Source organism: Festucalex cinctus, chromosome 18, assembly GCF_051991245.1.
Source record: "Festucalex cinctus isolate MCC-2025b chromosome 18, RoL_Fcin_1.0, whole genome shotgun sequence".
In the NCBI taxonomy this organism is placed as follows: Eukaryota; Metazoa; Chordata; class Actinopteri; order Syngnathiformes; family Syngnathidae; genus Festucalex; species Festucalex cinctus.
The window spans coordinates 10,701,918-10,728,094 of NC_135428.1; the positions used below are offsets into that span (position 1 = coordinate 10,701,918).

The 26,177-nt window shown below is 39.7% G+C and overlaps 1 protein-coding gene across 4 annotated transcripts in view; it reads left to right on the top strand.

Annotated features, from left to right (window-relative positions):
* Nucleotides 1-26,177, top strand: part of cadm2a (cell adhesion molecule 2a) — a 181,191-nt gene that overhangs the window by 46,035 nt on the left and 108,979 nt on the right. The window contains exon 2 of one of the 4 annotated variants that reach the window (XM_077504955.1): nt 32-78. The exons of the other annotated variants lie outside the window; for them this stretch is intronic. The gene's annotated coding sequence lies outside the window, so the exon portion shown is untranslated. The remainder of the gene's footprint in view (nt 1-31; nt 79-26,177) is intronic. 4 annotated transcript variants of the gene reach the window in all.

The window sequence follows — 26,177 nt, forward strand, 5'->3', positions numbered from 1 at the left end:
CTCATTGTCTCTTCTCGTTTTTCTCTTGTAGGTGAGTTGCAGATCCCTCGGCTGTATGTGCTGGAGAAGCTCTGTGGGGTTTGTCGTCCTTTTATGGACTTTCTCTTCCTCTCTTTCAATTAGTTTTTTTGTCCTGAGAGACACTTGCGGTGATTCTTCAAGGCACGTGTGCTTGACTTTCCATAAGCGACACCTCCTGATAGACGCAGGAGTGACAGTAGATAATCAGTATCCATATGCAGCCCAGGATTTGGAGAACAAATCCATCGCTGCCAATATGTTTGCGCTCACTTGTGTAATGGGTCTATTTTGTGTGCAAGAGACTGTGGGAGCATGTGCCAGTTGCAGAGCCGTCCATCTTGGCAGCGCCGCGTGTCGGCGCGTGCGTCGCTCCATTATCTTTGCGTCTGAACAGTTTTGCCGTCCCATGCATCATCCACCCCCGTCTGTCTCCGTGTCAGGCCCGATAACGGCGCCTATTGCCCACAGAGATGACTAATCAATAAAGCACAACAATGGGAACAACAGCTCGCATACGCACACACTCCGACGGGCACGGGAAAATGCGGAACTATTGGCTCACTGTCCGCAAACATTGCATTGACTGCTGTGGGAGTGAGAGAGTGCAAATCTGTTGTTTCGTGATTTCAGATGTATGGAATCTCACACTTCCCGCAATCCTCCCACCATAACCGCTCTTACGCCATATGTTTCCCTACAATTAAGAATAAAACATACATATAGCGGCTTATCTACAGCCAGACACGTAATGAGTCACGCCTGTCAGTATCCGAGTGTGATGCAGAGGATGTTTCTTTTCATAAAGAATCTCCACTTTCCCGCTCATTGCATCACATTAGTTCCTAGTCGGGAGTTTGAGGACGTGTGTGCTTACTGACTGACTGGATGCTTGTCATCTTCAATCAGTCTCCCCGTCCACCAAGACCAGCAAAGGATAAAATGAGAATAAATGCATTAAAAAAAAAAAAAAAAAAAGCCTTAAAAGAGATGAGGAAAATGCACCCCCCCTATTGTTAATCTTTTTTTAGGCTACCTCTCGCTGAGGTGTAATTCCCATAGACAGACATGCCAGTAGAAAAGCTTTGTCTGCCGTCCCGATTCCACCCCCGAGGTGCCATTCTGACCCAATAACTCCCTCATTCCTCTCTCCTTTTTTTTTTTTTTTTTTTTCCTTCAGCCTCCTCCCCTCCGTCCCCTTCCTCTCCGCACTCACTCTCTCACTTGCTCTTTCTCCCTCCGGTGGCCACAATGCTGTAATTGAGTTTTTATTCAAGTCAATTAAAAGTGCAAGCCCAGCTAGAGACAAAACAAGTCCGCGTAGTGGCTTTTTTGCCTCGGGTCTTCTCGTTATTTATTCAGTCGGCTCTTTATATCACTCAGTAGCCAAGAAAGCACAGGGCGGGCGCTTTCATTTCATGTGTGTCATTAAACTGTTTTGACATTGTTTACAATGTAATTTATCTTTCTGTATGATGCCCCACCCCCATTGCAACAAAAAAAAAAAAGGAAATCCTATTTAAATGGTAATTCAAACTTCCATTAAGTTGGGGCCTTTGTGAGCGCCATACACAAGTTGCCCGCTTGTGTTTGAACGGCCGGGGCATGATTGTTTACTCCCAAAAAGACAAATATTGTTCCATCTGAAATATTAGATGCGTTGTCTTTCGCTGATGATACTTCTCCTTCACTCGTTCCGAGTGACTGAAGCGATGCATGATAATTCAAAGTTCATAAGGACCATCCAAGATGATGGAACGTCACATCTATCTCTCTTCTGCTGATGCATAATAACATTGTAATCAGACGGAAAGTTCACTAAGGTTTGATTAAGAGCCTCAGAAGTGCAAATTGGCCGCATAGGTCCATTTACGCGTTTGGTATTATAATGTTATGCCGCTGGTCGGACCCCAAAGCAGACACCGAGTGTAGGAGGAGTAAATCTATTCCAATAAAGTACAAACAAAAGGTACTTCTGGCTTAGAATGGTCACAAAGTACAAAACAAGAAAACTTGTAAAGCGCTACTAACGAGTAGAGAAAATTCCATTAAAGAAAGTTCAATAATGAAAGACTAATAAACAAAAGCACTGCTGATGAGTCGGGAAATTACAATGTATACACAAAAAGACTCATAAACACAAAGCGATTCTGACAATAGCAATCAAGAAAGTACAAACAAACAGCCTTCTACAACAATCCATCTGTACTTAGACTAACTCAAGTTGGTCTCTGCGTCTAGAACAGAGTCGTGGATAAATTCACCACAACAAAAGATAGCCAAGTCTACTTCCAGGTGATCATGTGCAGCTTCCCTCTTCGGTTGTGTAGAGTGTTACATACGTTTTCACAAGGACAGTAGCGAGGACATGAATGAGCGAGGAAGTGATTGATGCTTCTTGCCTGCTCCCATAAAGGAGGAGCTTCGGTCAATACTCGTATCAATAGCAGTTGAGGTGATTGTACTGTAAGCGATTGGCTTAATATATAACAGCCCAGGCACAGCAAGATAAATGCGACCGGAGGTAGTGTTAGATTTGAAATACAGTAACACATTTCCCGCTCTTGTTTACCGATCATCGTTTTGCATGCTTGGTGTGTTTGTGTGATCGAGTTCACTTAATTATTTGCTTTTTACACACTCGGAGGGTGTCGTGTACGTTAGTGAAAATATACTTGACAACACTTTCAGGGGTTAACAAATTAATTGTTTGAATTTTGTTTTATGATGGAAACAGTCTGAGTCTGTCCTACGGAACAGTGAATGTTTGGTTTTCGTTACGACACAACTGGGAGGCGGAGTACCCCTTGTTATCACAACGGGTAGACAATGGACAGCAAGGAGAGAGAGCCAGGTTTCGTGGAATGTTATTTAATTTATAATGTATATTTTTTATTTGTGTTTTTGTTTTTAAAGAAAACCCGTGGTCATCTTTTTACATACCTCACATCCTAAGAGTTCAAATAAGGTCCTAGGCTGTGTCAGCAGGCCAGAATTTCAGCTAATCGGTAGCGCTCTGCGCTCGCAAACCGGCGACAGGGGTTCGATCCCCGCCACCCCCATTAAATAAATAAATAAATATACCAAACAAGTAAGTCACTCGTGGGAGCAAAAAGATTGGACTTTGAACATTGTCATTATTTATTCATTTGTCAAGTAAGACTTTCAATTTTTTTATTTTTATTTTTTTTTAAATCTATTTTCTGCTCATACAGAGGAGACATACAGTACGTTAAAATATTTTTGGATGACATCATTGAGTAAACTTTCAGTAGCATTTACGCATCTGGAGGCCAAGCCGAGTGTCCTCTTTCTTTGGGTAAAACAAAATATGGTCACCCTAAATAATTTAGAAGTTTACTGGCGCCACAGAAAGGAGGTTGTGGACAGGTCACAGTATTTCCTCAAATAGTAGCCTCCACATTAGACGCCTCCTTTTTTGCCTAAAGGAAGAAAAATACGCACATGTGCACTTGGAACATTTAGCTCAGAAGTGGGAACATCAGTGTTTTCAAAAGCCGCGGGAGGCTTCCAATTTAAACTTGATTTTTACGGCACAAAACGTTCCCGTTTACTTGTTAAGGAACATTGACACACTAAATTATTTAACTTTGGTAAAGGGAACAATCATTTTTTTGCCAAGCTTTTTGCGAACTGGCACAAAAAGGACCACTTATGTAGAATGTATGACTAAAATTCACTTTTCTGTGTTTATCCATCATGAATAAATGTTAGAGAAAGGGATTAAAAGTCGCCTGCCCCAAATTTGAGGAAAGATGTGCCCTTCTGATGTGTTCTATCATTATAAATGGATATTCAAGGTTAAACCTTAAGTGAACTCTACGCATTCTTCTTCCTTTTTTATCTTTAAAGGCTTTTATCCACTCTGAACAAACACAGTGAACGAATATCAGCAGCTATGTGACATTATGTGGCCTATCAAAACTATTATTTTTTTTTTTGTGTGTGCTCTGAGCGCAGGCTTTGTGTGTTGCGAGGAAAGTGATCACGCTGTGGAATATAGATTGTGAAATCTGCATAGGGATAACTCCATCCATCTGTCTAACGTTTTATCTCCATGGTAGCGCAGTTCTTCCTTGTCTTTCTCGTTCATTTCACCTTTCTTCTCTGTTTCCATGGCGACCGAATGCAGGTACAAGTTGATTATACACTTTAGGGTGCTCGATTAGGACTCAACATAAAAGATGGCCTAATAAACATATTCTGGCCTATTATACCTTTCCCCTTCTTCAGTCAAATGTGTTTGAAAATGTGGCGTTTTACTTCATTTAGCTTGAAGTAGGATTATGTTAGGATGACCTGGCTGTGGCATAGCCACCATCACCTCGCATCACCTTCTATCGTGGTGTGTAGTGTTGGACCAGCCGAGACACCTGTCATGTTGTATTAGCGCTAGCACCTTGGCTAACATTACTCTTAAGTTGTGTGCAAACTTGCCCTCACGCTAACACGAACAGACGTTTATTTCAAAACACTATGATATAACATAGGTGACTTTTTTTTTTTCTTGGCATCTTTAGCTTTTGACCCTATCCTTGTTGCTTCAAAAATTTATGACTGCAGATTGAGTGACTTGTATTTGCCAGAGTGGCTTACATGACACTTGAGGCCCAAATATTTGTTACTACTACTTTAAACATGGCAATGTCAACTTTATGTTTAGCCGTTTGCATCCACCTTAACAGCCGCAGTTTATTTCAGTGTTTGACTGCAGTTTCTTGCCTCCGTGGATCCCCAATAGGTTCTTCAACGCTGATTTGTTTTGAGTCCAAGTATTGGATTTGGGTCTTTGTTTTATTGGTTTCTGGACATAATATTCTTTTTATTGGCACATATATTGTTATTGGACACAAAAGAATATGCTTTTGGACACTCATCAGAGTGGCTAGCTGGATACTGTACAGTATGGTAGCAAATGTCCTCTAATAGATCATATGTCATAATAGATGCTATTCCTCAATTAATAACCACATTAAGTTATAATGATCATTCTACATCTCACCCATAGTTGATGTCATGTTTTTTTTTTTTTGTAATGTAATGCACTCCATTTTGTCTCAGTTGATTCTAAAAAAAAACAAAATTAACAATCCAGTCCACAAAATCGACACACTTCTTAATGATCAATTGATCAATTATTATGCACTAAAGTCCGTATCACACTATGGGTTTGTCAGGTTTCATTCAAGGTCATAACATTCTCTAAATGTTCCCCTAAGGATTAAATTTTTTTTTTTTTGTCTTGAGGACATTTTAAACACTCCTTGTGACAAGAAAAACAAAACCGTTTAGAGCAGGTTTAGCGAAGATTTAACAAGCGTTGGAATTTTGAACGAAACCTGACCAACACTGATGAGAAATTAACATTCACCAAGTTTAAATGATACTTTACAAGGCTCTTTTTTTTCTTTTGCAAATCAATTACTTCATTTGAGGAGCAACTTTATCATGTTGTTGAGGAATTTTGTCTGTATTAGGTTAGCTTAGCAGTTAGCAAGACTTTTCCGTCTTTCCTTATCATCTCTTCGTGCGAATGATAATTGATACTTAATGATGACTCAGGAGCGAGTCTGCAATGTGTTGAGCCACATTTGTAGCCAGCGAAGCTTGTTGCTAGCTAGCTGGTTGTGGCGTAAGTAGCAATGAGCTTGCCTCAACCGCTAACTACGTCCTGTGCATAGGTGACACAAGCGTGTTGCAGCAACTTTAACATGCATATGATCAGCCCAGCAAAGCTTTTTAGGCAGACACCGCTGTTTAAAAAAAACTCTAAAATCTGTGATTCACAGTTTTGCTATTAAAAGTGTTTAATAAAAACAGTTTAAGTTGCAAACTGCAATGACAAGCCGCTTATTTTAAGCCAAGCTTTAATGGTCTTGTAGCATCCGGTCACGCCCTTCACAAACGCATTCGAAAATATGAACACAGTGCACGATGAGGCCTGGATCCAGACTGGATATCTTTGTCAACTCATCCTAGCAGGACGCCATGATATTAATGACAGGAAGTCATTGCGGAGGACGTGTATCGCGGCAGGAAATGGCGTGGATGAAACATGTCCCTGACTCCGCTCATCAATTCTTTAGCGAGCGGCTGTCACCTCACTCTTCTTTCTCCTTCCTTGCCTCACTCTCGCGCCCTCTTTGTCTGCATTGGCTATCGAGCTCACTTTGCCTCAACACACAGGCGTGTCAGGACGACTCAACCTGTGCCTCTGGTGATGTTAGCTGAGCGACTTTATGTAATCGGCTTTTTATTTTTTCTAGCACCGAGCGGTGTCAAAAATATATTTGTGAGCCGCTGTAGTCAATATTTAGGGAATAAACAACATATTGCATCATAGTGCACAGAGGTGTTTATTTACTCAAGTAAAGCAAGCACCAATTTTTTCTTTTTATTTTTCTAAATGAGGTTAATGTGTTGTCTTCAAAACATGATCTACCACTACATGGTGGCATCAGATGTGAGAGTAAACATACTGTAATTACCGCTGGCCTGTATATAAGACTGGATAGCCGATAGCCTGTACACGCCAATGCAAGCCGTTGAAGTTACAGGGCGGCCATTTTGCTCCTCCACCTCACGAGCAGACTATATAAACAATACGGTGTACGTACAGATGAGATAGATATATAGCTCGTAGACAGTTAGTATAAGGCCGGAGGCAGGTTAGAGGGTTTGGGGGTGGTCATTAGTTTTTAACAAGTCACAAAAAAAATAAAAAATAAAAATAACAAGTATGTGCTGCTTTGAAGATCCCCTTTTTCTTTTATCACTTGGTTCCTTAGACCCCAATATTAAATTTGGCAGAGGCATCTTTTGTTGGATTACTTTAATAACTCTGAGCATTCATACAACAACCAAACTGTTTATAATTACACTGTGAATACAACTTTACAGTTTCACACACAGAACAAGATTAGCTGTTGAAGTAATCCCAAAGACACACATTTGGCTGTGTCTGCAAGCCGGGAGAGCCTTAAAGGGAAAAGATGGTTCGCGTGACAGCAACCTACTGGAAAGTTTCTGGAATTAAATTGGAAAGTTTACACGTGGTAATTTGACCTGCGCCGGGTTATCTTACCTGCACAACACCGCAAGGTATAATTGCACAGACCCGGCCATTACATGCGCTGTAATGTGAGCGCCAAATCACCTCCTGCTGCCGTCTGGATTTAAATGCCAGTAGAAAACGGGCGCCCAGGTGTTAAAGTGTAGGCTCGGTGGTGCTTCCAGGCGATTAAAAAGCCGACTTCACCTGGTTGAAACGTTCAAACTCTCAGGTGCATTCGAATGTATTTGTTTGTGTCATTTTAGTGTCTTCAGCTGCATCGAAACCACTGCTGAGGTTTGCAATGCTCTCGGCAAACTGCAATTACCACTTTCGTATTAAGATCGTGCACCTGCTATATGTTTTTTCATGACCCGACTTCCTTTTCACTCACTTTGAACCCTGCATATGATAGCTCTGACGCAAATGAATGAAATGCTGCGTGTATATGCAGTGTTTCTATTTTCTGCATTGGAATGATGTCTTCATAGCAGCTTAAATGGCGGTACATAGGTGTTGTGCTGACGTGTGAATGTGAACAATGATGTTGAATTTGCACCCTGAAAACTGTGGTGACAGCTTCCGCTCTTATATTTTATTTTACCTTTTTAATGGCCTAATTATAATATATGGCGCTGCTTGACAGGTTAAAAAAAAATCTCGTTCAGTGTGTGCGTCAGTGTCTCCCGCTGAGCCGGAGAGTCTGGCTATTACGTCGAACCTGCAAATGTGAATTAGAAGCTCTTCAGTGAAGCAGGTGTCTCATTAAAAATATTACAGCTACTATTTGTAGCCCAATATTCGTTTTTGTGCTTTCATTAGAAAAGTCAAGTCATCTTAAAAGGTTTGGGAAAAAAAGCAAGAGAGGATCACCCTTGGCTGAACTGACCAGCTAAAATTAATTTGAATGATTCTCATGCACTGCATCTTTTAACAAAACTAAAATAATTACAATATTTACTTTTGATTAAAGGATACATATTATCCATGTTTTGTTTGAAACATTTCTAAGCAGGTAACAGGTGTCTTAATAAAAAGTAGAAATGTGCGACTACCGATACCACATATTTGTATCGGGCTTTATCTCAAGGTATCGGTGCCTGTGACTGCGGCCAATACTCTTGTGGTCATTAACGAGCAGGAAGTAGAAATTAGAACAAAAGTAACATATAAGGCATAATGCTATATTAGGATATAAACTTGGGTTGAAATCACTCTTTTGGTAGGGCAGTTGTGCCTATCAAGCATGGCATTTGTTACCATGACAACCAAAGACAGCTCTTACAACGGAAACGTAATGAAACAATATCTACTAGTGTTGCCAACTTTTAAGACTTGCTCGCTATATTTAGCAACATTTCTTTCAGAAAAAAAGTGACAAGCAACTGCAGATTTTTACAATGTTTTAGAAAACTCTTGAGAATCCAACATGTTCCATCCGAGTTCAAACAGCAAATTTATTGCTTTTGCGCAAAACTACCACTTTACTACCAATTTAACCATTTGAAAATGCAACTGACAAAAAAAAAAAAAGTTTCCTTTTAATTTTCAGAAACAGCCAGATGGAAAAATATTTGCATTTCTCTGCAGTCAAAAGGATCTGGGCTTGAATATTTACTGGGGCTTTGATAGCTACAGAATGTTGGCTGGAATAATTCTGTATTTACTTAAATTTTGTCAACCTGCTACCTCTGGAAATTCCTGGTGTAAAATCTATCCCAAACAAGTCTTGCGATGGTGAACAGCTGAAAGTCAATTTCATTGATTTCATGTTATAATATTGTTGACATGTTCTCCGTCAACTTTGAAACTGCATTGTATTATTGATTCTAAAACAATATCGGTTTCATGACCCAATTCAGCCAGCAGAGTAGATGTTACACATCGTGGTCCCGTAGTAACGGTAATTCCTTCTCACAATATGTTCTTAGCAGCTTAGGGATATCCAGATCACAACAGGCTATAAGGCGATCACATGGTGAAACAAGATTATGTGCGTTGTATGTGACTGTGCATGGACCGTGCATGGCGGCCGTGTCTCTCTCTCTCTCTCTCAAGTGACACTGTGAGCTCGTTCTCACACTCAAGACAATGAGAGTTTTTCATGGAAGCACTTGCTCTCCAGCAGAATTGTTGTTTTCGCACAAGTAATCTACCATTTGAAAGATAAATTGGTTTTGTTGATTTTGCGATTTGTGTGTATCGGTGTCTTGGTTCGGTTCGCTGACACAAACAAGGAGGTGGTACAATGTGACATTTAATATTATGGGATAATGGATGTCTCCAGGGCAACAATCGTCTTTCTTGCGTGACATTACAAATATGCCGGCTCCTCTGGAGTGTAGGTGTGTGTGTGTGTGTGTGTGTGTGTGTGTGTGTGTGTGTGTGTATATATATATATATATATATATATATATATATATATATATATATATATATATATATATATATATATATATATATATATAATTCTCAAAGCCTTTAATTTAGGCATATTCAATTAATATAGGCCAATAAATAAATAAATAAATAAATAAATCTTTTTCCTGTGGAATAGCTCTCTCACAATTAGGATGGGACCACTTGAGTAAAATGTCTGCTGAAAATATTGTTTACCAACTGTTTAAAAAAAAAGAAAAAAAAGAAAAGAGATCTAACTATAAAAACCACACAAACAGACTTTATTATTAATTGTAGATAAAAATATCGCACTTGTTCTCCACCATCCACTGCTGCCACACTTTCCATCCCTTGGCCAATAAAAACATCTGTTACATCTTACAAAAACGCAGAGTCTGGACTGTGTCTGCCAGGAAATGAAAATAAGTTTGAGAATGGCGTACATTTGATGATTGAGTCTGTAGAAAGCACTTTTAATCCGGTGACTCTGAGTGGGTCACATTCAAATGTTTATATCTTTACCCTGCGGTTGTTGTTGTTGTTGTTCCAAGTCAAGCAGTCTTTGTGTACTTACAAAAGCACCAATTTGTTGATGGCGGAAGCAAAAATCAGTCAATAATGTAATTGGTACAAGTCTCCGCTCAGTGTAAAAAAAAAAAAAACTTGTGAAAAATACTTTCAGTGGAGTTTAAAGTCATCCTTTATGAAACTGTGGTAAACAGTAGTTGTGGAACTGTACAACTGTGAAGATTATCTTTATTTCTTATTACTATTATGTCAGTCTAAAAAAACGATGCACTAAATTAATTCATTCACTCTCAGCCATTTTTATTGAAACAACCCCCTTTTCACTCCCAGTTGTTTTACTGGATTTTGCCGGATCCACAAAACATTGCGTTCTATTGCTATAAAAACATGGAACCTACCAAAAGAAAAATTACGGTCAGTTCTTTCATCAGGAGAAAAAAAAAAAAGTATATTTATATCTCGTTTTTGCAGCAATTAGCATTAGAATATAGCTAAGTTTCATCATTATTCACAAATCTGTTTAAATCAGTGGGGGGAAAGAGCCTTTTGCAACATGGCCCTGGTTGATCTCTTATACTCTGCTGCCACTGCTGGCCGTTTTTGTAATTACTACCATTGCTTCAAGCATTTTCTTCAGTTCAGAGGCTGCATTAAAGCCTTCTGTATGCTCTAGCATAAAAAAACAAAAACAAAACATATAAATATGTCTTTGGGAGCAAGGTAATATTTAAACTAGAACGTATTTATATGTTTTTGGGAGCAAATGACAAATTATTCCCATAAACAGAGTGGACTATAAGTGACTCACATTGCTTAGATTGTCAACCAGCAATTGAGTTATATTACATTGAAAAAAATATTAATATAGAAGAAGACCACTATAGCGTGCGTCAGCTGGAAACCGACGTTCCAAATTAGATTGTTGAATGTTAAAACCTTCCCTGCTCTGATTATCCTTCATTTTTGCTGTGACATTGATGTGTTTCAAAATTTGGCGTAAACAACATGAAAGCACGGATCCATCCCGTCTCATTAGAATGGTTCTTGTAATAGTGTCAAGGATATTTTCTTGCCACAGTTGGGGCTCCTTAGAGACAGTTAAGCATGATTTAACGGTATTGTTGTTGATGCCCACTGTGAACTGTCTTCTGATAACCTCCAGTAGGATAACATAACATCCTCATCCCAATCATTTGTTCGCACTTTTCCTCATTCAGATCCACCAACTCTGACCCCGCGTTCACACGATTTAGCACATATGCTGCGTGACGTCAGCGCTGCGGTGCTCTCAATCACGCTCACAAACACAATCTCACTTTTACCTCGTCAGCACTTGCGCCAGATGCGTCCTTGATGGCTCCAACATCCATTAACACATTAGCGCGTCTTTATCCATGTCAGAGCAGCTGCTCCCTCTTTCAAGTGAGACCCGGGCGCGTTGCATAGCAGACTCGTCGAGCCGCAGCGGATATACGGTAAATGCGTTATGGATTGTACCTCAATAAAATGGTTAGTTCGCTGGGAAACTAGAAGCCTGTACGCGTTCCAATTGTCTGCACTGAGCTGCTTTTAGAATTTCATCTCGACCCATTTCGCTGCCTCCATTTAATTTTCAAAAGAACTTGAAATAAACACCAAAAAGCGAAGCCAAAAAGGTTTCACCTCAGCGGACCCTCATGAAAACCTCGGAATAGGGCTCCATTCCAATTGTTGGCAGAAAGTTATTTTCAAAGGTCTCGCAGTTCTCGGCTGCTTTTCTTGCCAAGAGCCATCTCGCTGATACATTTTCACCTGCAGTGGAGACCATTTCTGTTCTTTGAACATGGGTTAACCTCGGGAGATCACTGAGCAACATTTAAGGAGTAAATCAACTTTTGTGAGGCCTGGCAGGCCCAGGCTCTCACTGTCCAAATGCAGGAAGTCAATCATATTCTCCTCATTGCCCCCCACCCCCAAAATGCATCTTCAAGAATCCATTTGCTAGCTGCCCCTTGGCTCTTCCCTTGCTTACTGTAGTATAGAAATCAAAATCACTGAAGTTGCTGAGCCAATCCGTCCGTAATCTCGTCTGTCACATTTGAACTTCAAGTTCCACAACGGAAATAAACAACAATTTTCTGTTAAGCTGCCCCGTTATTCATTTGTACGTAAAAAGCAGCACCGATTGACACGACCCGATAACATTTTCTGTCTAAATTTTTACAACAACACTTTCACTACTTCATCAGGTGCATGTATGCAAATCAAGACAGTTTCCAGTTGAACAACCTGCGGCAAAAAGAGTCTGCCAACAACAGCTGAAGGGAACATCTCAGACTGGGATTCCCAACTGCATCCCTCGCAAGCCACCGGAGGCAACTTGTAAATAATGAATGATTTAACAGTTGTTATTAAAATAAACACGGTTTTGAAAACAACAGTTGTGCAAATACAGATTTGGGGTTGATCTCGGCTGAATGTTTTTGCATTTGTCATAAATACACACATCAATATACAGTATGCTAAACAATTTCCCCCTTATATTTAAATATATTTATATATAACAAAACAGGAATGTTGCAGCCATTGAAGCCGCTCCGTAAACCCGCGAGGCAACACGGTCGCTCACTATTCCTATGTGGCTTCTTTTATCAAATTATGCGATTGAGCTTAATGTTAGTGCAAATCTACGTTTGCCGTTGACATTCAACACCGAGATAAATTTGATTACAGCCGACTATTTCATTATCAGTTGAGCCAAAACAATTATATGATGATTTATGAGCACTGCGGCACGATTTCCCCGCTCGACCTCTGCTAGCCAGACCGATGGCGGATTTAGTTCAGACCACTTATCTTGTGCAGACAGCACAACCTCACCATTCCTCAACCCAAAATGGACCCAGTAGGTTAACATTGGTCGCAAAATTTACCAGATAAACTTTGACCCGGCTTCTCAATATCTTCACGGGTACGCATGCGAGAGGAATTTTGGCTTCAGCCGCGGACCTTCAAATGAAAATCTCTTCTGTCGGCTGGCATGTTTGTGACAAACCTCCTACCAGTCTGTAATGCGCCATCTGATGCAGTGAGGCCTATCTTCAGGCTGTCCATATGCAGTCTTTTAATTGCAATAATAGTACCCTCATGTTTGCATGGTGACAGCTGCTCAAATCCTTTTATTTGCTGGGTGGATTACATGAACAATGGAGTCCAATCCCGGCTGGACGTTGTTAGGAACGTCACAATTTGGATTGTTTAGGTTGCGATTCAATTTCAGTTCTTATATCAAATAATAAAGATATGGTACTTGTGAGTTCACAAACTCCGGAGAATAGACCTTGTACCTGATAACTGCCGTTCGGACAAATCACAGAGCAACATTGTGTTTGGGGGTGGGATACGCAACTGTGACGAAACCAGGAAGCCAGCGCCAACGCCGGGGCTAACAAACCCAACATGGACGAATGGACGCTACAATTAACTCTGTTCTCGCAGAATGACTCACCGTTGTTGAATGTTGTTGAATGTTGAACAGCGAGAGGCGGTTCGTGCATTTCTAGCTGGTAAGATGTTCGTGCTTTTCCCCCCACTCGTGGCCATGATTGGTTAAAACAAACGTGTAAAATGTCGCATCGTCCAATCAGCTCGAATTATTGCACAAAATGTCCCACCTTTTCCCGACGAAATTACTGGGGAGCGGTACCAGATGGATATGGCTATTGCCAGGTGACCATTCAATGTTCTGTTGTTCTATTCTCTAGTTCCTGATCTTAACATGACCACAAGAAGGCAAGTACCGATCGATACCTTGAAATGAGGCCTGGTATCGGCCCGATACCTATCTTACCGTCGGTACTCGGTAGGTTAAACCTCAAACTTACATGTCTGCCGGTTACTGTGCATTTGAGTAAATATACTGTCGAGTTTACCTACCCTTCAGTCACTAGTTGTGGGTCTTACTACCACTACTGATTATTTTTATAATTGATTAATTCTTTCGATTATTCCATCAAGTAATTGGATAAAGTGTTATTTTGCAATTAGCGTCTAACAAGCTTTTTCTATCCTTATTACTGTTTAGTAACCATTATTGCTGTTTATTTTAGTCATTAAAAAACTACCTTACACAACAATATCACACAAGATAAATTGATGTTGTGCTCGTCAACCATTTTGAAACTGATTCAGTGGTTCATTCATTCTGCTCCAAAGTAAAAACAGATGTTTGCATGTCTTATTTTGATTAAACGCAAAATGATCATCTGTCTAGTTTCATGAAGGACTACAGAAATGTGAAATTAAATACTGTTGAGAGGCGTAAATCAGAGCATTTGGTCATATTTTAGATAAACAATGGCGTGAAATGATTAAAAGAGTTGGTGTTGACGTCATACATCATTTGCGCTCATCTAGAAGAACATGTGGGAAAGTTGAGTCATCCAATCATGGCCTATGGACCTTGCTTTGTCCATAAGACAGTTATTTCCTGATGTAATTATACGCATAGCGTGTAATTGATGATACTACTCTACAAATAAGAGAATTAAGGGTGCGTACTCGATATGGACATATGGATGCTTGAAGTGCCTCACTGCCTGACAGTGACTCCTGCCCCAATGACCCTCTCGGCAAACTGTAGCTTTTGATTCAAGATGTGCTTCATTCATCTTCAAGAGAAGTGTCAGCCACTTGATAAAGGATTTTTTTTTTTTTTAGCTCAACAAAGCCTTTTTTTCTGGAATGAAATCAACACAATACTCAGATTAACAAAGCCAATAGAGGCGAATATAACTACATAAGCAAACACTGGTAGCAGAAGGATGCTCTCGCTTCAGCGTCCTCTTGGGGAGATTGAGGAAATAATGGGGTTGAGATAAAATCAATCTTATCAGACTTTTCACTTACTGCAATGACTCCTTTATGCACTCGTACTCACAAAGCTCACACCCGCGCCTCCGGCAGTTGATATTTTTCTGTTTCATTCCTTTTCTGCACTATTAGTGCCCTTTTTTTTTTGTATCATCTCTTCCCTCTACCGGGTTTAAATATAGCCGCCGTGCTGAACTCCAAGCAACCCTCCCGCAACCTCTTTCATGCGTTCTGTCCTCTGCCAGGACACAGACGTTCTGCAGACATGCCCCCCAGTTTCCTCTGCGTCCTTTTAGATAGTCGCTCTGAACAACAGAGAACATTTGGCTCCCACAAACACAAACTCGGAGAACTCTCTCTGGTAAAGCATTAGGCAAGCAAACTTTTGATCTTGCAGAGTAAGCCTTGCGACAGAAATAGCGAGAACTGTAAAAAAGAAAGTGAAGCTGTGCCCCCATCTTTGTTTTGATAGGAACTTTTAGTGAGGAGCCCACCATGGTGCAGTGAATCTGGTGCGCATTAGCTCCGTATTACTCATCTGGGATGCACTACGGTCCCAGCACTGCGGGTCCTTCTGTTTAGCGTTTTCTTAAGTGGTTACTACAGTCACGGTTTACTGCTTTGGCTCTCTCTGAAAGCATGTAGAATGAAACTTAAAAAAAAAAAACGAAGTGTAGCATTATAGATTGCCAGCAGTGCACCAATCGAAAATTAAAAAAAAAAAAAAAAGCATGAAAGAAAGGTTGGAAACAGGTTAACTACTTGGGGAAAAAATGAATTTGTGACTTGTTGAAAAACAGAGAGCGAAAATAACCCGTCAAGTGTCAAAAGTGGTCAAGAGCTGTTTAAAAAAACTGCACACTCAGAATTAATCATTTCTAAAAGGATATTTAATTTTCATCTTAACTCTAACAGTCTGCACAGTCCCAAATTAAAATCACTGATGTTTGAGATTTTAATTTCTAATGTATATAAAAATGAGTACACGAGTGATCGGCTGGATCGAGATCAGACGATATTGTGCATTTTATGCAAAATCTGCGATCGCCTGTCATGTCATATTTTGCGCAATCGATCAATAATGTCATTGATTGGCTCTACAAAATAAGACATAACCACAAAAACAACCTGGGTCACTCTGTAGTCGGTCTTTGCTGCCATTGTGTATAGTGTTTTTGTTTTGTTTTTTGACTGGTAAAAAATCTGAAAAACAATGTGTTTACATCAAGCAAAAGAGCTAGCAATATTATGTGCATTATTTATTTAATGTATTTAATTCAAGATAGTTGCTGTCTATGCATTGTTTTTTGTCATTAATGTCAGAGACGATGTAAACATGTAAACATTACATGTTTTATGGAGTGTTTCAGTGGGTTTTTAAAAAAATTATTTTTGGAATTTAATTCAGTATTTTTTTTTTTTTTTTTCCCCCAGTGCATTTCAATGAGTGTAAATCATGCATGGATTTTCACTATGGTGAAGTAAATAGACAAGTTGTTTAATGGGGTATATGCCACGGAAGAGGCGGGATGTGATTTTACACATCAGTTTATTTCCGGTCCACAAGTATTTTTGACGCAGCCCATACGCCGAACCGGAAACAAACTGTTGTGCAAAAAACAGTCCCGCCTCTTCCGTGGCATATATCCCATAGACATATTTCTCTATCCTCCCGCAATTTTTTTTTTTTTTTTTTTTTTTTTTTTTTTTTTAAATAGAGAAAAAAAACTAAGATAAAAACAAGCTACCACCGTCATATGACTGACTGGATTTTTTTTTTTTTTTTTTTTTTAACTCACTGATCATGATAAAGATTGGGCCCCAAAAATCCTGATCGTGTTAAGTCTAATAAAAACTATATTTTGCATTTGCATGATTTTCATTGGTGATGATGAATCACCATTTCTCATGCGTGTACTTCGCATCCCTGAGGGTTCCAGGGCTTCTTCCTCTGCTCTTTGCTTCAGTAAATACCACAAATTGCCCTAATTTACATAGGTCATTGCGCAAATATGCTGCTTGTGAGGATCTGCAGAGAGAAAACCTTCAAGTTTCACATCTCTACCTTTTGGCAGCTCATTCACTTTTATTTCTCTTGAGATGTATCCCAATCAATCCTCACGCACTAGCACTGATTCTCAAAGTTTGCCACCGCATACACCAGGAGCTCGCATATCCCATTAGCCACGCATGTGCACACGGGGCCGAAGTGTACAAGCGCATGAAAACCTCAAGTTATTGGCAAAAGCAAAGCCAGTGGAACAGTTGGCCTGCTCTACACAGGCGTCAAGAAAGACATTTCAAAATAAGAGTGAAAATCTGTGTGCGCAGTGGCTAGCGCCGAGCTGCCAACCATTACACAGAGCGGCCACTTAAGTTCCACAACTGTTGAGAGGAAAAAAGTCGTAAATCCAAAAATCCAAATCATATGTAAAGCAAACACGGCGCTGACTTTGATCTCACTTTGATTCATATATAAACGTCCAACGCAAAATGACTTCATTATGTGGGCGTTAGTAATCGAGTTGCTTATCCAGATCAAGACACGCTGTGATAAATTTACATACTTCGTGTACAAATGTCTTTAATTAGGGATAAAGACTTTGGAACTCTGTTTTTAAACAGCTTAAGGTTGATTTGGAATTGCACATGGCAAGTCTTTTCAATTGCGGATTCATGTGTCAAATACTGCATACACAATACTGCAGTTTCATCACTTAAACACTAGTTGGCCCCCTTGAATTTTGTGTATCACATCAAGGGGGATATGCTGCTTCGATGTGACATTTATTTTTTTTGCCATGTGACATGATGTACATCATGTCAGTAGTGTCGACTCAACATGGTAGCTGACAGTAAAGAGTTAAATGTATGTTACGAAGCAAATTCAGAATGTGAGCATGTCACCATGACAAGACAAGCCCAAAGGCTCTCATACAGTAGCTTCTCATGGGAGCTCTTTGAGGTTACACGTTTTCAAATCTGTATAGGAAATTATAGTGTGATATCCTCCTGACTACCAGCAATTCAAATTTGTCCTCTGTAGTGGACCTTTTTAAACCTGAATATCTCCCACCCAGTGCATACGATTGAATTAACTCATTGTGTGCTCTATAGAGGACATTCAGGGCTTTCCAATGATACCAAATGTGTAAGGGTGGGGCTTTGCTACCTTTGATTGCATCATAAAAGAACATGGCTTCCCTCAGTGCAAGCACTTTTTAGGGAAGAGGAAAAGTAAGTGTATAACACCTTTTATTGAACAAATTTAGGCTTTAAATGTTGTTAGCATGTGTTCTATAAGACTCTTAAGAACACATTAAAGTATTGTTTGAATTATTTTAACTGTATTTGAGCCTACCATTTAAGTTTAAAAAAATGTCCTCTGTAGTGGACACATCATAACTTTAAAATAAAAACTTTTTTTTCCCCCAAAATTTCTTTTGCAGTATTCCAGTTACTTCACAAAGATTGGGGAATATCAAAATAAAAAAGATTGGACAACGTGGTAGCCAGAGAGGTGCTCAGGAGTCGGGCTGGGCTGGGCCTATGTCAAAATGCCAGTGCCATTTTTGTGCCAGTCTGCTTTCGATTATAGATAGTGAAATTTGGTTGACACTCTACTGCAATCTTGTTGCACACTACTCAGAAAATGCGACCACTCTCACATAGAGGGATGTCAAAGTGATTGGGCCTTCTTCCAGTTAACATTATTCGTTTGTCCACAGTGAGACCCGCGAACCGTGACCCTCCGGCCCCAAAACCCGAGCCCTGGTCGCCATGGTGACCATTTTTTATGAAAATAGAAACAATGTGTATGTTTTCTGAAAAGGAAAATATCTAAGGGCTGATTGAAAACCACAGAAATAAAGCGTGTGCAGTTGCCAGTATGGACACGCTTTGACGATGTTGTTCACAAACCCGCAGCACCGTGGTGGTTGCACTTAAATCTCATTCACCGTCGTCTCCTCATTTTAAGTCACAGCATGGAGAAGCTAGTCACGGCCTGGTTGTTCTATTTTTTTTTTTTTAAAGCATACCCACTGAAATCTACTGGAGTAACTTTAGACCAATTTCACTTCCACATGATATAAGTTGTTTAATGCTAGCTTGAATCCTGTTTTGCATTCCTACACGTCTTGCGGTGTGAACTCGTGCACGTGAGCAGAGAGCGAGCGGACACACGCACCATATTTCTCCACTTGTTTATCATCCAGCGAGGCCCCCATATGTGTCCCAGATGAGTCAGTGGATCTAAAAGTGTAGCCATTTTGTGTGGTTGGGAGGGAATGTAAAATGAACTGGGATTGAGTGGGAGGGCGCTGCGGTCCGGGGTCTTTGCCTTGTTGCCGTTAAATATAGGCTGCGGAAAAGCCACAAATGTAGAACCCAACCTCTGTATTAGATCACTCAGGCCCGCTGGCACTCGGATACATTAATGAGAAACACGCAGTCATGCTGTATGTGCGCACAGTCTCACAATAATTCACGCCTGACATGTCACTCGGAGTAGACTCGTCAATGTTATGAGAAGACTGGAAAAGATTAGTTAATAGACTGAATCACAGGTTTTTAATGTTGCTTTGCAGCCAGCACTCGTGTCCATGTGGCTTCACTTGATCCTTTAATGTGGTTTTGCCGCGTGCTTATACCACGTTGGAAATTTGTCCCGTTTTTTTGTGAGGCTTGGTACAAAAAGCCGACTTTGCCCGGATGGCGGTTTCAAAACCAAACATCCCCAAAAATAGAATTAACAGCAAGAAAGTGTTTTTCCACAGGCCTCCCTATTTCTTTTGTACTGACCTCAGCTCAAACACAGACGCGCGATGAGTTTGACCCGGAGGGGCCGCGGAATCTCACGGGGGGATTTAGTGTAGACCAAGTGAGAGCCAATAAACACTCCAGTGTTGCTGCAGTGTGTTAGCAGTGGGCTAGGCTTTCTTGGGGGGGGGGGGGGGGGGGGGTCAATCTTATTAGTGTTCCTCCAGGTTTTGCCGCCATTCTACATATCGTACACCCGGGCGATAATCCGACAATGGCGGCGCAGTGATTAAAGTCAGATTTCGGTGGTTCTGGCTGGAATTTCACATGAAGCAGAAGATCCTCAGGCGGGTAAAGATCAAAGTAACACAAAATTGGCACTTTGGGAGCGCCATTGAAGCGACTTAGATTCAGCGAAAGGATGGCTGTTTGATAAGGTCGCGCCGGGGTTGAGGAGAAAGCGTTTAACGGCGGAGGGTAAGGAGCGATTAGAGGTTAAAGGATGAACCAAAGCTGAACAAATGTCGTTAACTTCCATATAACGGCACAAGTGCGGGCTTTTTCTTTTGATTTGGATCTATCTGACGTCTTTTCACTTGAGTGAAAGTGTTTGGCGGTATATCACATCTTTTGTCCCAACAGAGTCCACATGGAGGTGAGGAAGGGAAGTGCAAAAGTTGTTGGATTCATTTGTGGATGCTTACGTTATCAAAGTTGACTTTGGACTGTACTTTGCAATATATCACCGACGACGATCCCCACAAGAGAGCTCCACAGAATAATACGTCACAATGTTGTTTTTACAAAAAAAAAAAGACGAGAAGAGGAAAACCCATGTGGCTCAAGAATGCATTGTATCATAAATAAATACATATACGAGTACGCACATTTCTCCAAGGTGTAAACATTCACTGTTTAAGTAGGACGCCGGAAGCTGTGATGTCATCAGGAGAGCAGAAGCGAAGGGGAAAAAAACAGTGAATCATGTTTGTTTATGGAAGCTTATTTAAAGATGGGCTACTTTATTCATTTTTCATCCACTTAGCCTATGCAACAACGACCTGGTTATGAGTCGTTAGCAGGACGTTGTAGAAAATCATAAAGCATTCAAAATATTGCTGCGTTGTGTTGGTAGTGCCTGGCTTAGTTTTCAATAGTGTTTTGGAGTGTTGTTTTTTGTGTATAATAACGATGAAAGACGTAGATAAAAGTTGAGCTGAGTAGATTGAGCATTGCTAGGGAGTCAATGAATCGACACATCGACTTAACCACACCACGATAATAGCTGGAAGTCAATTTCTTGGCCCGGTTGTTCAGTTCTCAGTTTTTTTAACCACCGGTTAACCCCTAACCGCTGGTTAAATTCTTAATCCGATGTGATCTAACCAACCGTTCAATACGTTTTGTTCAAAACGTAGTTTGTCACTGTTAGTAAACGGCACCGTCAAAGTTAACCATGTGGTTCGCACTCAAATAGTCCACAATACTTTATGGTTTGCAAAAAAAGAAGAAAAAAAGCAGCAGGAATTTTTTTTTTTATTATTATTATTTTTTCAACATATTTTGCATGTTTCATATAGATGCATTATCATTCTGTCATTATCGCTGACTTAATTGTGGAACATCGTCAAATAATCTGAATAAATCCCTTAGCTAATTATTTTTGTCTTATTTTTCTGTCTAATTGAATCAAATCTGAAGCTGTTAATTCAAGTTAGCGTGGACAGAGAATATCTCGACATTTTACGGGTGTTTCACACTGACGCGATATTTAGCTATTTCCAATATGTTTTTTTTTTGTTTTTTTTACCTAATTGTTCAAATGTACAAATAAATGACAGTCATGTCTTATGAAATAATTAAAACTATGAAACGTTATTTTCCCAACTTTACAAATATTCTGACAAAATGGGTTAAGTAGGATTATTTTCAGTTCACTATCTTAAGAGTTAAACACACTGTGAAAAAGTTAGCAGCCGTCCTGATGTGTATCAACTTTAACATCAAGTTATCAGCCGGTTTAAGTTAATCAAGTTTTGAACAAGAATATTCTATTACAGTTAACTCATTCACTGCCAGTCATTATAGAAAATTTTTACATTTCCAATACTCACGTGATATTACATTCAATAATTATATATAAACCGAATCTGCCAAATAACAGAATAGACTCCCTACTTTTTGTCCCGTCCCGTTCTTTTATAATTGACAGCAGAAAAATGTAGGTTTGCCAAAATACAGCCATTTCTCCCATGGACTCTGAAACTGTGTTTATTTCCTATAAAATGGGGCAATGATGTCATCTACCGGTGGTTGGGCATCAGTAAAGTTGTTTCCAAGTTTGATATTTCCAGTGGAGCATGCTCAGATTCGCCCCCATTTAGCACCGCTCTAAAAAATACAATTGACAAGTATACTTGTCAAAGGCAGTGAATGAGTACAGTTAACAGTAGGAGTGTGACGATATATCGGTATTGCGATAAATCGTGATATTTTGTCTCCCGATAGATTATCGATACGCCTACACAAGTATCGCGATATTTGTCGTTAATATTCAACTATTATAACGGCTCCATTGTTCATTACTTATTGAGCAATTCCTTGGCAGAACACTAGGGGGAGCCCCTCATAAGAGTGGTGGGGAAATGTACGGAAGTCTTGAGGCGAAGAAGAGCTTATTATTATTATTATTATTCTCATCATTATTATGATTATATTTTTATTCTTTTTTTATTTATATATTATATTATATATATTTATTATATATTATATAATTATATATTATTTTATATATTTATATTATATTTGTGTTTTTTTTATTATGAATTATTTTTTATTATTTATTTATCTTGTTTATTTAATTTATGTATTTATATAAAATTATTTTATTATTGCCGGTAGTTTTTTCGTAGATTATTGTGGATTTAATACCTGACCAATTTATCGAGAGATAATCGTTATCGTGAGCCTTGTATCGCAGATCGTATCGTATCGTGAGGTTCCCACCCCTAGTTAAAAGTCAGTCAAATCTACTTAACCAGTGGTTAGAAAAATAACCAAATTTTGAACACAGGAATTTGTCAGAGTGCATCCATAGTATGATGATGTTCATGTCACTGAAAAACATACTTTTTTTTTTCCGTACAATTTACAGCTTTACTCCCGTTTACTCTCATTTCTACTCAAGCTCAAGTTGTATAAATATAAGAAGTGCATTGTATCCGTTTATTGACAAACCTTTGACGGCAACCTTGAATGGTGACCTTATTATCTGATGTTAAATGAAGCATAGTTGCCATCCAGTTACTGTATGAGTGAGGCATATTGTGTGAAGGAGAAAAGGAGAACTCCAAAGTGGGGGGTTGGGGGGGCGTCCAGGAAATATTGACCCATATACAGTATACTATATACAGTACGATGCATTTGAAACGGCAAGCGTCCTTTCACCGCTTGCGTCACGCTTTTCCCCAGAAGGGTTTGGAAGGTGGAGATAGGCTGCGGCAACCTTCAGATTTGCCCTTCACAAACAAAAACTCATAACCAGACTTTCGCCCTGAGGTCACTCGTAACAAACTGATGTGTTTGGGTGCGCTGGAGTGCAGATAAAGTCACACACCCCTGTTAAGATGCCAGATTTTTCTGTGATGTTGTCCACTGATTGGAAAAGTGATTGATCAATGTCTTGCATTGTCGATCACAAAAAAAAAAAAAAAACGGTCACCTGCAGCCAATTCGAGAATTAGCGTTCCCATTAATAACCACTAATACTGGCTGTCGCCGGTAATAAGCTCTTCTTCTATATTTGATGGGACTTCAAGCAAGGCACAATATGATTGGCTGCTTTCAGAGTTGCATAAACGACCCACCTCTTTTAAGTTAATTGCCTTTGTGAAAGAGACAATGAAAACACGCTCGTTTTTTTTTTTGCTCGTTTGAGTAATTTGCATACAGCTACCTGTTATCCCCAAGGACAACATGAGTAGTTCATGGGTCTGTTCTAAAAAATAGCTCATGAGACACTGTGACTTTGACTTTTATTTATTTAAACTTAACATTTCTTTTGTACCAAATATTTTGTTTAAAAATGAAATATATAAAAATACAGATGTATTTACTTAGAAGAAAAAAAAAAAAAAAGTCATTTTAAAGCTGTAGTTTTTGCTCTTGGTTATCATACCGTCAGAATCTAATATTGGTCCCTGCCTATTAGAGAGCAAACCAGGTACTGAATCATAATATATTTTTTCACATTTCCTACACTATAAAATTGAAATGATGTCCTGCTTTTCTCAAATAAAGGGGAGGAAATTTTTATTTAAAAAAAATCCGATTAGTCGTAAAAATAATTGACATAATGGATGGTTAAAATGATCGTTTGTGAGCAGGTCTAAAATAGAAATATGCAAAGCTAATCCATGTGATTGGTATCAATCGTTCACGTTCATGGATGGCATCGGTTTCGGCAGCATAAAAACCTGATAGGAGCACTCCGAGCTTCAATGTGTTTACATTTGTCTAGATAGTGTATGTATATATAGTGTTGCATGAAAAATATGTTGATAATCCGCATGCTTTTTGAATCCTCCTTTTCAGTCCATTTCTCATTTTCAAATTTCGATATGCACTTCAGAAGCCATTTGTGGTTTTATACTTTTTCTTCAGTGCACTTACCCACGCTGAGAGGTTGCCTGTCTCTGCGTGCATAAGTGTGTGTGTCTGCGTGCGTGCGTGTGCGGCAAGAAAAAAAAAAAGAAAGGAAGGTGCTGTCTGCAGCTGGGGGAATATGAAAAATGGACAAAGACAACTTCTTCGTTCCTGGCTCTCCATTGCTGTCCTCCCCACTGAGGGCCTGTCCGATCCTGACATTGCAGGCGTACGTGCGATCACACATGTACCTGCTGCATTTACACGTTTTCCGTCTTAGCGATCACGATAGCGCCGAGGTGAAAGCCAAGTGTAATGATGTTGCTGCAAGTGGCCAGCTGGCTGTTGGCTGCCTGCGTGTTCTCGTGTCAACACATTTACACCCAAGGGAGCGACAGACATCCCAGAGTCCTTTGTGCCGTCTTCTCGGGCCATATTGAACCTTTTTGCAGACGTTTTATGGGTCACTTAGTCGTTGGTGTCTTCTTTCTTGATGCATACAGTATGTCTTGGTTCGTCTGCTTCTATTTGTCTGCGCTTTGCCAATTACAGCACCTCTTACCAAAGTGTTGATTGATCCCCGTTGGACGTCTGTCATCTCCTGTCGTGTTAGCGATTCCCTTTGCCGTCGTCATATTCTCACTTCTTCGCTCGCAATGTGGAAGGTCTGCGGGAGGTCTTGGTCCTCCGTAACCTTCGGAGCTGTGGCGCTTTAGAACAATAGGGAGCTATTTACTGAAGTTTTTATTTAATTTTTCTTAATTTTATTTTATTTTTTAAACGCCAATATTTTACGAACTCTAAACGTTGTTCAATAAACATATGCTTAAAAAAAAAAAAGAAAAAAAAAGAAAAAGAGCTGGAGTTTGTATTTTTAACATTTTTTATGCCAATATTTTCCCTTTTAGTGAAAATTATCGGCTCCAAATATCGGTTATCGGCTTCCAGGGCTACTAATAATCGGCATCGGCCCTGAAAAAACAAGTTCAGTTTATCTTAAGGGTGCACCGATCGATCAGCCAGCCGATTTATCGGCCCCCATTTCCTTAATTTTGGGGGAATTGGTGATCGGCCAATCCCTTTAAAAGTAAACCGATCTTTTCCACCGATCTCATCTTCCCGCTCAGAGGTCTGAAAATGTCATCCACTTTCCTCTTCTCCTGAGATAATTAATGGGGTTTTAATTTTTGAGAAAACTACTTCTTATGCAATTAAAACAATCCGTTTGTATTATTTCACCGATATTTTTCAATGTTTTGTAACAAAACAAGATTGGAACTCTAAAGTTTTATGCTGCTTGTTATGAAAAAAATCGTGATCGGCAAGTTGAGCTTTTTAAAAGATGGGGGATCGGTGATCGGCCTTAAAATTGTGATTGGTACACCCTAGTTTATCTTTCATTTATTGCATTTGTTTTGTAAAATCAAGACCCCTATTGATTTGAAGTGTCGTTAACCAATAGTGGTAAGAAACCCGTTGACATGCAATTTTGCAAAACCGTTTCCATATGTTTCATCCTTTTGCTCAAAATACTATATAATAAATTAAATAATAAATCATTTCTATTATACTGTAAATGTAGGTCAGTCCTTCTGATAGTGTTCCGGCCAGCAGAGATAAGGCTCTGGTGGTCCGGACCACCCACTTCTGTGTTCACGTACTGGTTATCGGAAGCCAACACTGATAATGTGCGTTAATGCAAATGTGGCATCCAACACTCTGCTTAGCTTTTGGCTGCGACATCAAGTGTTTCTCTGTAGTCCGTCCGTCACAGGCGAGAAAAGAAAATGGCAGCTCTGCCAAGCCGAGTGTGTAATTTCACACTTGATGGGCGCGCAGACACTCCAGAGACCCAACTATTTGTACACAAGCAATTAAAAAGTCACTTTTCCATCATTTGTCC